This window comes from Bufo gargarizans, chromosome 6 (assembly GCF_014858855.1).
Source record: "Bufo gargarizans isolate SCDJY-AF-19 chromosome 6, ASM1485885v1, whole genome shotgun sequence".
Taxonomy (NCBI): Eukaryota; Metazoa; Chordata; class Amphibia; order Anura; family Bufonidae; genus Bufo; species Bufo gargarizans.
In genome coordinates, this window is record NC_058085.1 from 122,797,884 (window position 1) to 122,812,998 (window position 15,115).

The following is a 15,115-nucleotide window of genomic DNA, read 5'->3' on the forward strand; positions in this document are numbered from 1 at the left end:
GTCAGCCACCAACTACAGTAGGACTATCTCAAGAGGTGGCTCCCCTGCAGCTAAGACCAGATTCCTGTATAGGGCTTAAAGGGTAAAAACCAGGGGACTGCCAGGATAATGCCCTTAGAGATAGCCCAAAGTCAAACTAGTTAGTTAGTACAGTGGGTCCACACCCACTGCTTATTACAGTCTTTGACAACTGGAAACTTTGCATTGATTGGCATGAGTGTGGATTCAGCCATTCAGCTTGCAGATCTCATATGGCCACTGTGTTGGATTTCACAAGTCATTTAAATATCTACACTCACCTAAAGAATTATTAGGAACACCTGTTCTATTTCTCATTAATGCGATTATCTAGTCAACCAATCACATGGCAGTTGCTTCAATGCATGTAGGGTTGTGGTCCTGGTCAAGACAATCTCCTGAACTCCAAACTGAATGTCAGAATGGGAAAGAAAGGTGATTTAAGCAATTTTGAACGTGGCATGGTTGTTGGTGCCAGACGGGCCGGTCTGAGTATGTCACAATCTGCTCAGTTACTGGGATTTTCACGCACAAACATTTCTAGTGTTTACAAAGAATGGTGTGAAAAGGGAAAAACATCCAGTATGCGGCAGTCCTGTGGGCGAAAATGCCTTGTTGATGCTAGAGGTCAGAGGAGAATGGACCGACTGATTCAAGCTGATAGAAGAGCAGTGTTGACTAAAATAACCACTCGTTACAACCGAGGTATGCAGCAAAGCATTTGTGAAGCCACAACACGCACAACCCTGAGGCGGATGGTCTACAACAGCAGAAGACCCCACCGGGTACCACTCATCTCCACTACAAATAGGAAAAAGAGGCTACAATTTGCACAAGCTCACCAAAATTGGACTGTTGAAGACTGTAAAAATGGCTTCTTGAACATAACAATGAGTTCGCTGTACTAAAATGGCCCCCACAGTCACCAGATCTCAACTTAATAGAGCATCTTTGGGATGTGGTGGAACAGGAGCTTTGTGCCCTGGATGTGCATCCCTCAAATCTCCATCAACTGCAAGATGCTATCCTATCAATATGGGCCAACATTTCTAAAGAATGCTATCAGCACCTTGTTGAATCAATGCCAGGTAGAATTAAGGCAGTTCTGAAGGCAAAAAGGGGTCCAACATGGTACTAGTATGGTGTTCCTAATAATTCTTTAGGTGAGTGTAGATTGTGATGTGTTTTTGTCAAATAGTATTCAAAGGCTGACCACCACATCTAAAGGGTTTACAGAGGGAGGGGGTTCCCACTATGTGATTATGGGGTGCTAACGGCTGCTATAGAAGCCAGAGCCCTTACAAAGGTCTCATAGATGAACTGACAGTTCCAATGGAGTACAATACAGCATGTTTTGTACAGCATTGTAAAGGAGATCAGACCCTGAAAAGCCGAAGTCCCCTAGTGGGACAAAAAATAAAACGTAAAGAAGGATAAAAAAATAGAAGTTTCAAGAAAAAAAAGCGCCTTGTTCTCCTTATCAATACCCTCACATCACATGATCTATCCTGTTAGATGAACACCCAAATTTTTTAAAATAAAAACGGTACCAAAGCAGCCATTTTTTCATCACTTGACTTACAAATAACATAATATTAAGCAGTAAAAAAGTCATATGTACCCCAAAATAGTACCAATAAAAGCATCACCTCATCCTGCAAAAAAATGCACCCCCACAAAACCATCCTCAGTAAAATGTACAAATATTTTGGGCAAAAGTAGCAATACTGTAACAAACTATATAAAAGTAAGGTAAGTATAGATAAAAAAGGGGACACAGCGCTGCAAATCACCCAATAGTAATAGGTATTAGGAGGAGGCTTTATTGGTTGTACTGTAGATCTTGCCTTGAGAAGGGAGTGCAGCAGCAGACCACTACAGCTGGAAACTGACAGACTGGAGAGGTGTTGTGCCCTCGGCACAATGCCAGAAGGTGTGCAGCTACTGTTTATTGCAAATAGTTTTCAGAAATTAGTTTTGAACGCTTCGCCCAATTTTTTTATTCGATTCAAATTAATTATTGTCAATGCGCGTTAAAATCTGCTATTTCCTGGCGGCAGAGAGTCTGTATATCAGTGTACAACACTGTACATTGCAGAAACATGCATAGCTAGTCTACTGTGGTAGTGAAACAGTTACTGTGCGTCAGACAGTTGACAGGCATCACTCTGGCAGCATCAAAATAGTGGCTGAAGCAGGTGGCTGCAAGAAACAGGTCTTTTGTTTACAAAGTTTTGATCTGGCACCCAGAATGATCTAGTCTGATTCATCAGGCACTGGCGTTTGGAAAACCTGGCTGATCCACACCTGATTCATCTGCTCATTAGAGACTCCAGACCTAAGTTGCTGCTGATGAAGTTGGTGCTGCTCTTACCATCCCCCTCCAGCAGTCATGACAGTGAAGCGTGAGCGCAGATTGCCCCCCGGTCAGACTTTTTTGAGGATGGGCAATGCCACACATAGGCAGCGACCAACTGTCTACATAGGATGTCTTGATAGTTGAGTTTATCCTCCCTCTCAGCAGGTGGAAAAAAGGCCCCCATTTTGGACCGTTAGCGAGGGTCTAACATGGTGGAGAGCCAGTAGTCATACCTCTGCCGAATGGTGATAATACGGCTGTCACTACGCAAGCAACTCAGCATGCATATAGCCATTTGTTCAAGACTCGGAGGGACTCCCTGCCTCGATCAACAGTGCATACTGACATGGTGTTTTAGGGGGTCATCTGTAGAGTTGAGCGAACACCTGGATGTTCGGGTTCGAGAAGTTCGGCCGAACATCCCGGAAATGTTCGGGTTCGGGATCCGAACCCGATCCGAACTTCGTCCCGAACCCGAACCCCATTGAAGTCAATGGGGACCCGAACTTTTCGGCACTAAAAAGGCTGTAAAACAGCCCAGGAAAGAGCTAGAGGGCTGCAAAAGGCAGCAACATGTAGGTAAATCCCCTGCAAACAAATGTGGATAGGGAAATGAATTAAAATAAAAATTAAATAAATAAAAATTAACCAAAATCAATTGGAGAGAGGTTCCATAGCAGAGAATCTGGCTTCCCGTCACCCACCACTGGAACAGTCCATTCTCAGATATTTAGGCCCCGGCACCCAGGCAGAGGAGAGAGGTCCCGTAACAGAGAATCTGTCTTCATGTCAGCAGAGAATTAGTCTGCATGTCATAGCAGAGAATGAGGCTTCACGTCAGCCACCACTGCAACAGTCCATTGGCATATATTTAGGCCCAGCACCCAGGCAGAGGAGGGAGGTCCCGTAACAGAGAATCTGTCTTCATGTCAGCAGAGAATTAGTCTGCATGTCATAGCAGAGAATGAGGCTTCACGTCAGCCACCACTGCAACAGTCCATTGGCATATATTTAGGCCCAGCACACACACAGGCAGAGGAGAGAGGTCCCGTAACAGAGAATCTGGCTTCATGTCAGCAGAGAATCAGTCTGCATGTCATAGCAGAGAATGAGGCTTCACGTCAGCCACCACTGCAACAGTCCATTGGCATATATTTAGGCCCAGCACACACACAGGCAGAGGAGAGAGGTCCCGTAACAGAGAATCTGGCTTCATGTCAGCAGAGAATCAGTCTGCATGTCATAGCAGAGAATGAGGCTTCACGTCAGCCACCACTGCAACAGTCCATTGGCATATATTTAGGCCCAGCACCCAGGCAGAGGAGGGAGGTCCCGTAACAGAGAATCTGTCTTCATGTCAGCAGAGAATTAGTCTGCATGTCATAGCAGAGAATGAGGCTTCACGTCAGCCACCACTGCAACAGTCCATTGGCATATATTTAGGCCCAGCACACACACAGGCAGAGGAGAGAGGTCCCGTAACAGAGAATCTGGCTTCATGTCAGCAGAGAATCAGTCTGCATGTCATAGCAGAGAATGAGGCTTCACGTCACCCACCACTGCAACAGTCCATTGGCATATATTTAGGCCTAGCACACAGGCAGAGCAGAGAGGTCCCGTAACAGACAATCTGGCTTCATGTCAGCAGAGAATCAGTCTGCATGTCATAGCAGAGAATCAGGCTTCACGTCACCCACCACTGCAACAGTCCATTGGCATATATTTAGGCCTAGCACACAGGCAGAGCAGAGAGGTCCCGTAACAGACAATCTGGCTTCATGACAGCAGAGAATTAGTCTGCATGTCATAGCAGAGAATGAGGCTTCACGTCAGCCACCACTGCAACAGTCCATTGGCATATATTTAGGCCCAGCACCCAGGCAGAGGAGAGAGGTCCCGTAACAGACAATCTGGCTTCATGTCAGCAGAGAATTAGTCTGCATGTCATAGCAGAGAATCAGGCTTCACGTCAGCCACCACTGCAACAGTCCATTGTCATAAATTTAGGCCCAGCACCCAGGCAGAGGAGAGAGGTCCCGTAACAGACAATCTGGCTTCATGTCAGCAGAGAATTAGTCTGCATGTCATAGCAGAGAATGAGACTTCACGTCAGCCACCACTGCAACAGTCCATTGGCATATATTTAGGCCTAGCACACAGGCAGAGCAGAGAGGTCCCGTAACAGACAATCTGGCTTCATGACAGCAGAGAATCAGTCTGCATGTCATAGCAGAGAATCAGGCTTCACGTCAGCCACCACTGCAACAGTCCATTGTCATAAATTTAGGCCCAGCACCCAGGCAGAGGAGAGAGGTCCCGTAACAGAGAATCTGGCTTCATGTCAGCAGAGAATCAGTCTTCATATCATAGCAGAGAATCAGGCTTCACGTCACCCACCACTGTAAGAGTCAATTTTCATAAATTTAGGCCCAGAACCCAGGCAGAGGAGAAAGGTCCCGTAACAGACAATCTGGCTTCATGTCAGCAGAGAATCAGTCTTCATATCATAGCCTAGAATCAGGCTTCACGTCACCCACCACTGTAAGAGTCAATTTTCATAAATTTAGGCCCAGAACCCAGGCAGAGGAGAAAGGTCCCGTAACAGACAATCTGGCTTCATGTCAGCAGAGAATCAGTCTTCATATCATAGCAGAGAATCAGGCTTCACGTCACCCACCACTGCAACAGTCAATTGTCATAAATTTAGGCCCAGCACCCAGGCAGAGGAGAGAGCTCCCGTAACAGAGGATCTGGCTTCATGTCAGCAGAGAATCAGTCTGCATGTCATAGCAGAGAATGAGGCTTCACGTCACCCACCACTGCAACAGTCCATTGGCATATATTTAGGCCTAGCACACAGGCAGAGCAGAGAGGTCCCGTAACAGACAATCTGGCTTCATGTCAGCAGAGAATCAGTCTGCATGTCATAGCAGAGAATGAGGCTTCACGTCACCCACCACTGCAACAGTCCATTGGCATATATTTAGGCCTAGCACACAGGCAGAGCAGAGAGGTCCCGTAACAGACAATCTGGCTTCATGACAGCAGAGAATCAGTCTGCATGTCATAGCAGAGAATGAGGCTTCACGTCACCCACCACTGCAACAGTCCATTGGCATATATTTAGGCCTAGCACACAGGCAGAGCAGAGAGGTCCCGTAACAGACAATCTGGCTTCATGTCAGCAGAGAATCAGTCTGCATGTCATAGCAGAGAATGAGGCTTCACGTCACCCACCACTGCAACAGTCCATTGGCATATATTTAGGCCTAGCACACAGGCAGAGCAGAGAGGTCCCGTAACAGACAATCTGGCTTCATGACAGCAGAGAATCAGTCTGCATGTCATAGCAGAGAATGAGGCTTCACGTCACCCACCACTGCAACAGTCCATTGGCATATATTTAGGCCTAGCACACAGGCAGAGCAGAGAGGTCCCGTAACAGACAATCTGGCTTCATGTCAGCAGAGAATCAGTCTGCATGTCATAGCAGAGAATGAGGCTTCACGTCACCCACCACTGCAACAGTCCATTGGCATATATTTAGGCCTAGCACACAGGCAGAGCAGAGAGGTCCCGTAACAGACAATCTGGCTTCATGACAGCAGAGAATCAGTCTGCATGTCATAGCAGAGAATGAGGCTTCACGTCACCCACCACTGCAACAGTCCATTGGCATATATTTAGGCCTAGCACACAGGCAGAGCAGAGAGGTCCCGTAACAGACAATCTGGCTTCATGTCAGCAGAGAATCAGTCTGCATGTCATAGCAGAGAATGAGGCTTCACGTCACCCACCACTGCAACAGTCCATTGGCATATATTTAGGCCTAGCACACAGGCAGAGCAGAGAGGTCCCGTAACAGACGATCTGGCTTCATGTCAGCAGAGAATCAGTCTGCATGTCATAGCAGAGAATCAGGCTTCACGTCAGCCACCACTGCAACAGTCCATGGTCATAAATTTAGGCCCAGCACCCAGGCAGAGGAGAGAGGTCCCGTAACAGACAATCTGGCTTCATGTCAGCAGAGAATTAGTCTGCATGTCATAGCAGAGAATCAGGCTTCATGTCAGCCACCACTGCAACAGTCCATTGGCATATATTTAGGCCTAGCACACAGGCAGAGGAGAGGTTCATTCAACTTTGGGTAGCATCGCAATATAATGGTAAAATGAAAATAAAAATAGGATTGAATGAGGAAGTGCCCTGGAGTCCAATAATATATGGTTATGGGGAGGTAGTTAATGTCTAATCTGGACAAGGGACGGACAGGTCCTGTGGGATCCATGCCTGGTTCATTTTTATGAACGTCAGCTTGTCCACATTGGCTGTAGACAGGCGGCTGCGTTTGTCTGTAATGACGCCCCCTGCCGTGCTGAATACACGTTCAGACAAAACGCTGGCTGCCGGGCAGGCCAGCACCTCCAAGGCATAAAAGGCTAGCTCTGGCCACGTGGACAATTTAGAGACCCAGAAGTTGAATGGGGCCGAACCATCAGTCAGTACGTGGAGGGGTGTGCACACGTACTGTTCCACCATGTTAGTGAAATGTTGCCTCCTGCTAACACGTTGCGTATCAGGTGGTGGTGCAGTTAGCTGTGGCGTGTTGACAAAAGTTTTCCACATCTCTGCCATGCTAACCCTGCCCTCAGAGGAGCTGGCCGTGACACAGCTGCCTTGGCGACCTCTTGCTCCTCCTCTGCCTTGGCCTTGGGCTTCCACTTGTTCCCCTGTGACATTTGGGAATGCTCTCAGTAGCGCGTCTACCAACGTGCGCTTGTACTCGCGCATCTTCCTATCACGCTCCAGTGCAGGAAGTAAGGTGGGCACATTGTCTTTGTAGCGTGGATCCAGCAGGGTGGCAACCCAGTAGTCCGCACAGGTTAAAATGTGGGCAACTCTGCTGTCGTTGCGCAGGCACTGCAGCATGTAGTCGCTCATGTGTGCCAGGCTGCCCAGGGGTAAGGACAAGCTGTCCTCTGTGGGAGGCGTATCGTCATCGTCCTGCCTTTCCCCCCAGCCACGCACCAGTGATGGACCCGAGCTGCGTTGGGTGCCACCCCGCTGTGACCATGCTTCATCCTCATCCTCCTCCACCTCCTCCTCATCCTCGTCCTCCTCGTCCTCCAGTAGTGGGCCCTGGCTGGCCACATTTGTACCTGGCCTCTGCTGTTGCAAAAAACCTCCCTCTGAGTCACTTCGAAGAGACTGGCCTGAAAGTGCTAAAAATGACCCCTCTTCCTCATCCTCCTCCTCCTCCTCCTGGGCCACCTCCTGTTCCATCATCGCCCTAAGTGTTTTCTCAAGGAGACATAGAAGTGGTATTGTAACGCTGATAACGGTGTCATCGCCACTGGCCATGTTGGTGGAGTACTCGAAACAGCGCAACAGGGCACACAGGTCTCGCATGGAGGCCCAGTCATTGGTGGTGAAGTGGTGCTGTTCTGTAGTGCGACTGACCCGTGCGTGCTGCAGCTGAAACTCCACTATGGCCTGCTGCTGCTCGCACAGTCTGTCCAGCATGTGCAAGGTGGAGTTCCACCTGGTGGGCACGTCGCATATGAGGCGGTGAGCGGGAAGGCCGAAGTTACGCTGTAGCGCAGACAGGCGAGCAGCGGCAGGATGTGAACGCCGGAAGCGCGAACAGACGGCCCGCACTTTATGCAGCAGCTCTGACATGTCGGGGTAGTTGTGAATGAACTTCTGCACCACCAAATTCAGCACATGCGCCAAGCAAGGGATGTGCGTCAAATTGGCTAGTCCCAGAGCTGCAACGAGATTTCGCCCATTATCACACACCACCAGGCCGGGCTTGAGGCTCACCGGCAGCAACCACTCGTCGGTCTGTTGTTCAATACCCCGCCACAACTCCTGTGCGGTGTGGGGCCTGTCCCCCAAACATATGAGTTTCAGAATGGCCTGCTGACATTTACCCCGGGCTGTGCTGAAGTTGGTGGTGAAGGTGTGTGGCTGACTGGATGAGCAGGTGGAAGAAGAGGAGGAGGAAGCCGAGAAGGAGGAGGTGGCAACAGGAGGCAAAGAATGTTGCCCTGCGATCCTTGGCGGCGGCAGGACGTGCGCCAAACAGCTCTCCGCCTGGGGCCCAGCTGCCACTACATTTACCCAGTGTGCAGTTAGGGAGATATAGCGTCCCTGGCCGTGCTTACTGGTCCACGTATCTGTGGTTAGGTGGACCTTGCTACAGATGGCGTTGCGCAGTGCACACTTGATTTTATCGGATACTTGGTTGTGCAGGGAAGGCACGGCTCTCTTGGAGAAGTAGTGCCGGCTGGGAACAACATACTGTGGGACAGCAAGCGACATGAGCTGTTTGAAGCTGTCTGTGTCCACCAGCCTAAATGACAGCATTTCATAGGCCAGTAGTTTAGAAATGCTGGCATTCAGGGCCAGGGATCGAGGGTGGCTAGGTGGGAATTTACGCTTTCTATCAAATGTTTGTGAGATGGAGAGCTGAACGCTGGCGTGTGACATGGTTGAGACGCTTGGTGACGGAGGTGGTGGTGGTGGTGTTGGTGGTACATCCCCTGTTTGCTGGGCGGCAGGTGCCAACGTTCCTCCAGAGGCGGAGGAAGAGGCCGAGGCGGCAGCAGCAGAATAGGCCGAGGCGGCAGCAGCAGAAGAGGTAGCAGGGGGAGCCTGAGTGACTTCCTTGGTTTTAAGGTGTTTACTCCACTGCAGTTCATGCTTTGCATGCAGGTGCCTGGTCATGCAGGTTGTGCTCAGGTTCAGAACGTTAATGCCTCGCTTCAGGCTCTGATGGCACAGCGTGCAAACCACTCGGGTCTTGTCGTCAGCACATTGTTTGAAGAAGTGCCATGCCAGGGAACTCCTTGAAGCTGCCTTTGGGGTGCTCGGTCCCAGATGGCGGCGGTCAGTAGCAGGCGGAGTCTCTTGGCGGCGGGTGTTCTGCTTTTGCCCACTGCTCCCTCTTTTGCTACGCTGTTGGCTCGGTCTCACCACTGCCTCTTCCTCCGAACTGTGAAAGTCAGTGGCACGACCTTCATTCCATGTGGGGTCTAGGACCTCATCGTCCCCTGCATCGTCTTCCACCCAGTCTTGATCCCTGACCTCCTGTTCAGTCTGCACACTGCAGAAAGACGCAGCAGTTGGCACCTGTGTTTCGTCATCATCAGAGACATGCTGAGGTGGTATTCCCATGTCCTCATCATCAGGAAACATAAGTGGTTGTGCGTCAGTGCATTCTATGTCTTTCACCGCTGGGGAAGGGCTAGGTGGATGCCCTTGGGAAACCCTGCCAGCGGAGTCTTCAAACAGCATAAGAGACTGCTGCATAACTTGAGGCTGAGACAGTTTCCCTGGTATGCATGGGGGTGATGTGACAGACTGATGGGGTTGGTTTTCAGGCGCCATCTGTGCGCTTTCTGCAGAAGACTGGGTGGGAGATAATGTGAACGTGCTGGATCCACTGTCGGCCACCCAATTGACTAATGCCTGTACCTGCTCAGGCCTTACCATCCTTAGAACGGCATTGGGCCCCACCATATATCGCTGTAAATTCTGGCGGCTACTGGGACCTGAGGTAGTTGGTACACTAGGACGTGTGGATGTGGCAGAACGGCCACGTCCTCTCCCAGCACCAGAGGGTCCACTAACACCACCACGACCATGTCCACGTCCGCGTCCCTTACTAGATGTTTTTCTCATTGTTATGGTTCACCACAACAACAAATATATTATTTGGCCCAATGTATTGTATTCAAATTCAGCGGGATATAAATTTGAGGCCTAGTATTTAGGCGCTGGGTGACCGGTATGGATTTAGTGACAGAATTAGACTTGGAAATGCACAGAAGCGTGTGTGTGAAGTTATTCTGAATGACCCTATGTGCACCTTCAATATTATATACCCTTTTAGGGATAGATTTCAAATAGCTCTGATATAGCAGAAACCACTAAATTATGAAATTGCTAAATTGGGAATTGTACTTCAACCCAGAACAAAAAATGTGCTTTGACGGACACTAAATATCTTGCCCAGCAACAACAGTACAGCGGTGGGTAACGAGAGATTTAGAGGGATTTAAATTTGAGGCCTAGTATTTAGGCGCTGGGTCACCGGTATGGATTTAGTGACAGAATTAGACTTGGAAATGCACAGAAGCGTGTGTGTGAAGTTATTCTGAATGACCCTATGTGCACCTTCAATATTATATACCCTTTTAGGGATAGATTTCAAATAGCTCTGATATAGCAGAAACCACTAAATTATGAAATTGCTAAATTGGGAATTGTACTTCAACCCAGAACAAAAAATGTGCTTTGACGGACACTAAATATCTTGCCCAGCAACAACAGTACACCGGTGGGTAACGAGAGATTTAGAGGGAATTAAATTTGAGGCCTAGTATTTAGGCGCTGGGTCACCGGTATGGATTTAGTGACAGAATTAGACTTGGAAATACACAGTAGCGGGTGTGTGTGAAGTTATTCTGAATGACCCTATGTGCACCTTCAATATTATATACCCTTTTAGGGATAGATTTCAAATAGCTCTGATATAGCAGAAACCACTAAATTATGAAATTGCTAAATTGGGAATTGTACTTCAACCCAGAACAAAAAATGTGCTTTGACGGACACTAAATATCTTGCCCAGCAACAACAGTACAGCGGTGGGTAACGAGAGATTTAGAGGGAATTAAATTTGAGGCCTAGTATTTAGGCGCTGGGTCACCGGTATGGATTTAGTGACAGAATTAGACTTGGAAATGCACAGAAGCGTGTGTGTGAAGTTATTCTGAATGACCCTATGTGCACCTTCAATATTATATACCCTTTTAGGGATAGATTTCAAATAGCTCTGATATAGCAGAAACCACTAAATTATGAAATTGCTAAATTGGGAATTGTACTTCAACCCAGAACAAAAAATGTGCTTTGACGGACACTAAATATCTTGCCCAGCAACAACAGTACAGCGGTGGGTAACTAGAGATTTAGAGGGATTTAAATTTGAGGCCTAGTATTTAGGCGCTGGGTCACCGGTATGGATTTAGTGACAGAATTAGACTTGGAAATGCACAGAAGCGTGTGTGTGAAGTTATTCTGAATGACCCTATGTGCACCTTCAATATTATATACCCTTTTAGGGATAGATTTCAAATAGCTCTGATATAGCAGAAACCACTAAATTATGAAATTGCTAAATTGGGAATTGTACTTCAACCCAGAACAAAAAATGTGCTTTGACGGACACTAAATATCTTGCCCAGCAACAACAGTACAGCGGTGGGTAACGAGAGATTTAGAGGGATTTAAATTTGAGGCCTAGTATTTAGGCGCTGGGTCACCGGTATGGATTTAGTGACAGAATTAGACTTGGAAATGCACAGAAGCGTGTGTGTGAAGTTATTCTGAATGACCCTATGTGCACCTTCAATATTATATACCCTTTTAGGGATAGATTTCAAATAGCTCTGATATAGCAGAAACCACTAAATTATGAAATTGCTAAATTGGGAATTGTACTTCAACCCAGAACAAAAAATGTGCTTTGACGGACACTAAATATCTTGCCCAGCAACAACAGTACAGCGGTGGGTAACGAGAGATTTAGAGGGATTTAAATTTGAGGCCTAGTATTTAGGCGCTGGGTGACAGGTATGGGTTTAGTGACAGAATTAGACTTGAAAATACACAGTAGCGGGTGTGTGTGAAGTTATTCTGAATGACCCAATGTGCACCTTCAATATTATATACCCTTTTTGGGATAGATTTCAAATAGCTCTGATATAGCAGGAACCACTAAATTATGAAATTGCTAAATTGGGAATTGTACTTCAACCCAGAACAAAAAATGTGCTTTGACGGACACTAAATATCTTGCCCAGCAACAACAGTACAGCGGTGGGTAACGAGAGATTTAGAGGGATTTAAATTTGAGGCCTAGTATTTAGGCGCTGGGTCACCGGTATGGATTTAGTGACAGAATTAGACTTGGAAATGCACAGAAGCGTGTGTGTGAAGTTATTCTGAATGACCCTATGTGCACCTTCAATATTATATACCCTTTTAGGGATAGATTTCAAATAGCTCTGATATAGCAGAAACCACTAAATTATGAAATTGCTAAATTGGGAATTGTACTTCAACCCAGAACAAAAAATGTGCTTTGACGGACACTAAATATCTTGCCCAGCAACAACAGTACACCGGTGGGTAACGAGAGATTTAGAGGGAATTAAATTTGAGGCCTAGTATTTAGGCGCTGGGTCACCGGTATGGATTTAGTGACAGAATTAGACTTGGAAATACACAGTAGCGGGTGTGTGTGAAGTTATTCTGAATGACCCTATGTGCACCTTCAATATTATATACCCTTTTAGGGATAGATTTCAAATAGCTCTGATATAGCAGAAACCACTAAATTATGAAATTGCTAAATTGGGAATTGTACTTCAACCCAGAACAAAAAATGTGCTTTGACGGACACTAAATATCTTGCCCAGCAACAACAGTACAGCGGTGGGTAACGAGAGATTTAGAGGGAATTAAATTTGAGGCCTAGTATTTAGGCGCTGGGTCACCGGTATGGATTTAGTGACAGAATTAGACTTGGAAATGCACAGAAGCGTGTGTGTGAAGTTATTCTGAATGACCCTATGTGCACCTTCAATATTATATACCCTTTTAGGGATAGATTTCAAATAGCTCTGATATAGCAGAAACCACTAAATTATGAAATTGCTAAATTGGGAATTGTACTTCAACCCAGAACAAAAAATGTGCTTTGACGGACACTAAATATCTTGCCCAGCAACAACAGTACAGCGGTGGGTAACGAGAGATTTAGAGGGAATTAAATTTGAGGCCTAGTATTTAGGCGCTGGGTCACCGGTATGGATTTAGTGACAGAATTAGACTTGGAAATGCACAGAAGCGTGTGTGTGAAGTTATTCTGAATGACCCTATGTGCACCTTCAATATTATATACCCTTTTTGGGATAGATTTCAAATAGCTCTGATATAGCAGGAACCACTAAATTATGAAATTGCTAAATTGGGAATTGTACTTCAACCCAGAACAAAAAATGTGCTTTGACGGGCACTAAATAACTTTCCCAGCTACAACAGGACAACGGTAACGAGAGATTTAGAGGGATTTAAATTTGAGGCCTAGTATTTAGGCGCTGGGTGACAGGTATGGGTTTAGTGACAGAATTAGACTTGGAAATACACAGTAGCGGGTGTGTGTGAAGTTATTCTGAATGACCCTATGTGCACCTTCAATATTATATACCCTTTTAGGGATAGATTTCAAATAGCTCTGATATAGCAGAAACCACTAAATTATGAAATTGCTAAATTGGGAATTGTACTTCAACCCAGAACAAAAAATGTGCTTTGACGGACACTAAATATCTTGCCCAGCAACAACAGTACAGCGGTGGGTAACGAGAGATTTAGAGGGAATTAAATTTGAGGCCTAGTATTTAGGCGCTGGGTCACCGGTATGGATTTAGTGACAGAATTAGACTTGGAAATACACAGTAGCGGGTGTGTGTGAAGTTATTCTGAATGACCCTATGTGCACCTTCAATATTATATACCCTTTTTGGGATAGATTTCAAATAGCTCTGATATAGCAGGAACCACTAAATTATGAAATTGCTAAATTGGGAATTGTACTTCAACCCAGAACAAAAAATGTGCTTTGACGGGCACTAAATAACTTTCCCAGCTACAACAGGACAACGGTAACGAGAGATTTAGAGGGATTTAAATTTGAGGCCTAGTATTTAGGCGCTGGGTGACAGGTATGGGTTTAGTGACAGAATTAGACTTGGAAATACACAGTAGCGGGTGTGTGTGAAGTTATTCTGAATGACCCTATGTGCACCTTCAATATTATATACCCTTTTTGGGATAGATTTCAAATAGCTCTGATATAGCAGAAACCACTAAATTATGAAATTGCTAAATTGGGAATTGTACTTCAACCCAGAACAAAAAATGTGCTTTGACGGACACTAAATATCTTGCCCAGCAACAACAGTACAGCGGTGGGTAACGAGAGATTTAGAGGGAATTAAATTTGAGGCCTAGTATTTAGGCGCTGGGTCACCGGTATGGATTTAGTGACAGAATTAGACTTGGAAATACACAGTAGCGGGTGTGTGTGAAGTTACTCTGAATGACCCTATGTGCACCTTCAATATTATATACCCTTTTTGGGATAGATTTCAAAGAGCTCTGATATAGCAGGAACCACTAAATTATGAAATTGCTAAATTGAGAATTGTATTTCAACCCAGAACAAGAAATGTGCTTGAACGGACACTAAATAACTCGCCCAGCTACAGCACTAGGGACAGATTTAGCTGGATATAAATTTGAGGCCTAGTATTTAGGCGCTGGGTGACCGGTATGGATTTAGTGACAGAATTAGACTGGGATATGGCCAAAAAATGAACAGACTATTGCTGGTTAAATGCACTTGGTGTGACAGCTTCACCCTGATGTAGGCTTTAGCCAAAAAACAACCACACCATTGAGGGTTAAATGCACTTGGTGACAGGCGCAGCTTGCCCCTGATTTTGTATATGGCCAAAAAATGAACAGACTATTGCTGGTTAAATGCACTTGGTGTGACAGCTTCACCCTGATGTAGGCTTTAGCCAAAAAACAACCACACCATTGAGGGTTAAATGCACTTGGTGACAGGCGCAGCTTGCCCCTGATTTTGTATATGGCCAA